Here is a 3,514-nt window from a genome sequence, read left to right as displayed (position 1 = left end):
TTTAGGGAGACTGTCTGGACCCCCGTTTCTTACCTTAGCACTCCTTGCCTTTGTCACCTGTCCTGTTCGGATGGTGTTTCCTCATCTTCCTGCGGCCCCCTCCCCCAGCGAGGCTAGTTTAAAGCTCGCCGTACGAGATCAGCCAACCTGGAAGAGAAAACACGCTTGCCTTTAGGAGAGAGATGAAGCCCATCCCACCCCAGCAAGTCCCCCGCACAAAAGCATGGGTCATTATCAAGGAACCCAAAGCCTGCCTGGCAGCACCAGCTGCGTAAGCACCGGTTGACTATGCCAATGCAAGCCTCGTGTCACCGTCCCTGCCTACTCACCAGAAGAAGAGAGGAAAATACCACCTGTGCCCCCATCTCCTTCAGCTTGTCTCCCAGAGCCTTGAAATCCTTCATAATGCAGTCAGGGTTGCCCCTCGCCACGTCGTTCATTCCCACATGGATGACAACCATGGGGTAGTGGTCTGCAGGTCGGATGTAGGCCAGGATCCTTTCCGTGATGTCCCTGACCCGAGCCCCAGGCATGAAGCAGACCTGTCGTGTCCAGGGGTTGGGCCGGCAGATGGGACCTTCCAGTCCTCGTAGGATGGAGTCTCCAATGATGAGGACCCGGTGTTTCTTCCTCCTGGTGTTCGCTCTCTGCCCATTCCCTGTTGTGTGGGGAGTGGCATCATCCCTGCCAGAGGCCATTCCACCGTCCTCTTCTGTCATAGCTGCCAGGGCATCAAATCTGTTCCCCAGCTGAACCTGGGGAGCTTCCACTGCCCTAGGCCTAGCAGCTCTGGATTTGGGCACCTTCTTCCACTCCTGTGTTGGATGCATCTCCTGTGGGGGCTGTACAGGGGGCGACCGGGCCTGCAGAGAATAGAAATAGGCATCAATTTCATCCTCTGCATCCCTGATCCCCCTCAGCCTGCTCACCGCAGCCTGGAGCTCACTGACCTGCTCCTCCAGGGCCCTAAGTTGTCCCCAGGAGGGACAGGCAAGGAGACCTCTGGGCCCCACCCCACCCCGGGACCCCACGTAGCCCCCTTCACGGACAGGGGGGCAAGGGGCCACCGACTCCACTATGAGCTCCGTCTGGGTGGAGGCCTCAGAAAAGCCCACGGTAGGTGGCAGCACCCGGGCAGGGCCCCTGGCAGCTGCGCTCTGCGTCTGCATCACCATGCCTGCAGAGGTGCACCTGCTGCTTTGTTTCCTGGGGTTGCCGCTCTGTGCAGCTACCTTGCGCCCACCTTATGCGAATGCCAGCACAAATGCCGGTGCGCCCTTACAGAGCGCGCCTGTTCGCGCGCACCCTTCGCGCGCGCTGCCTGCACGCGGCTTGGGAGCACGGCTCCCTGTCGAGCGAGCTAAGGCGGCACCGAAGGGCTTCCTCTCCGGATCCGCCTCAGCTGTGCCATGCCCTCTGCCCCACTTACTTTAGGGGGAATCAGCTGTTGCTGCCCCCGCCGCTGCCTCCTCTGCTGCTGCTGCTACCTCCACTGCCACCGAGGTAAGGGGGTGCTCGTGTGAGTGGCACATGCGCACCCTGCTCCCTCCGCTTCTGCTCCCCTCCGCTCCTGCTCATCTCTGTACCAGTTCCACTTACATGAACTCAACTGGGAGCTCAGGTAGGTACACTTCTCCCATGCAGCCGTGACTGGAAGGTTCCGAATTTAAAGGGGCCACCGTATCTCCTAGTAACAGGGTTAGGGTCCCCTGTTACACCCCCCCTTCTTCTCTCTTGTCCGGGGTCCTTCTGTTTCCCCTAGCCCCTCTTCTTCCTCATATTGTCTCGAGAAGAAATCAGCACTTACATTCTGGGTTCCAGGGCAATGCTTTACCTCAGAACAATATGGTTGCAGACTAAGGGCCCGTCTCATCAGTCTAGCATTGTTCATCTTCATGCTCTGTAACCAGCGTAGGGGTGCGTGATCGGTGAGCATCATGAACCGCCACCCCCACAGATAATACTGGAGTATTTCAACAGCCCGCTTAATCGCCAAACACTCTTATCGTGGCATAATTCCGTTCCGGTGGGTATAATTTTCTACTTATATAGGCTATAGGGCGCTCTTCTTCTCCTTCTTTCTGAACCTACACTGCTCCAACAGCCACATTTGATGCATCAGTCTGTACCAAGAAAGGTTTATTAAAATCTGGTATATATAGTAGGGATTGCAAGCATAGTGCATCCTTCACTGCTTGGAATGCCTTTTCCACATCCAGCATCCATCTCACCTTGGTTGGAGCCCCCACCTTTATCATCTCCATCAAAGGCACTACTAAGTCTGCCAAGTGAGGTACAAACCTTCTATAACAGCTAGCTAGCCCCCAAAAAGCCCTCACTTGTTTCTTGGTATGAGGAGCTTGATACTTTCGTAATGCCTCCACCCTGCTTAACAACAGTCTCACGTTCCCACTTCCTACTAGGAACCCAAGGTATTGCGTTTCTTTTTTCCCTATCACGCATTTCTTCAGATTGGCTGTCAGCCCGGCCCTTCTCAAGTCTTGCATTACTGCTCTCAGCGCGGTGAGGTGTTCAGCCCAGTCTTCAGTGTATATAATAATACCGTCTATGTAAGCCACGGCATAACCCCCATGGAGAGCCAAAACTCTGTCCATTAGATGCTGAAATGTAGCTGTGGCTCCATGTAATCCGAACAGCATGCACTGGAACTGGAAGAGCCCCCAAGTGGTGCCGAATGCTGTCTTTTCTTGATCTTCAGGCGCTACTGGGACCTGCCAGTAACCTTTTGTCAGGTCTAAAGTAGAAATGTAGCAAGCTTGCCCAATGCTTTCCACCAGTTCGTCTACTCTCGGCATCGGATGGGCATCTGTGACAGGAGTATCTCGCTGGAGCCTTTCTGTTGGTGGCTCTGCCTTCCTGTCCTGGGCTAACCGCCTGCTTACTCGCCTGCCACACCTTGATCTTAATTGAGTGATGTAATTAGCAGGAGGCTGCTCACTTTATATGCCCAGTGTCAGGGGGCGCTATCTGCAGCCCCTTTTCCTCCCCTACACCGCAGCCCAAGCCTCGCAGATGGTACTTGACATGGTTTACCCTATGCCTTGGCCCTCTTCTTTACTTCTGGGGCTCCTCACTGCCCCCTCTCGCTCCGGGACTGGGGTCAATGCACCCCCAAACGCTGCACCCTCTATGGTGCCAGGGTCCCCACACTACTGTGGAGCTCCTATGAGGCCTCCTCCAACCCCTAATAGCCTCACCTGTCCTCCGGTAAAACAGTAAACACAAAGCACAAAGCCCCGGGCTATAACGTAAAACTAAACCACCTGGTCAAAACCACATTCTATCCCTACCAGGAGAATACTCCAACTCATAGCCACAACCAGGGGATGCTCATGCAGTCTATCTTCTCCTTTCTCTCTGCACTGGCCGAGCTCCCCCATCCTTGGCCCCCAGAGGGGAACTGCTCTCCTGGCCTCATGCTTGGGCTTAAGAAGGGGCCAAGCCCTGCCCCTTCCTGTCAACTGATTCCCTTGGTTCCCTTAGCAACCAGCAC

General features: G+C 55.3%; 1 long non-coding RNA gene across 1 annotated transcript in view; it reads right to left on the bottom strand.

Moving 5' to 3' along the window:
- Positions 1-1,926, bottom strand: part of LOC109320146 — a 16,800-nt gene extending 14,874 nt beyond the window's left edge. Inside the window, exon 1 of the long non-coding RNA XR_002103729.1 lies at positions 1,808-1,926. This is a non-coding gene — a long non-coding RNA (uncharacterized LOC109320146). The remainder of the gene's footprint in view (positions 1-1,807) is intronic.
- Positions 1,927-3,514: the final 1,588 nt, after the last annotated feature.

Source organism: Crocodylus porosus, unplaced genomic scaffold (genome assembly GCF_001723895.1).
Source record: "Crocodylus porosus isolate Cpor-Errol unplaced genomic scaffold, CroPor_comp1, whole genome shotgun sequence".
NCBI classification, from domain to species: Eukaryota; Metazoa; Chordata; order Crocodylia; family Crocodylidae; genus Crocodylus; species Crocodylus porosus.
Note: the sequence above shows the minus strand (reverse complement) of the source record. Positions and strands in the feature narration are given on the sequence as shown.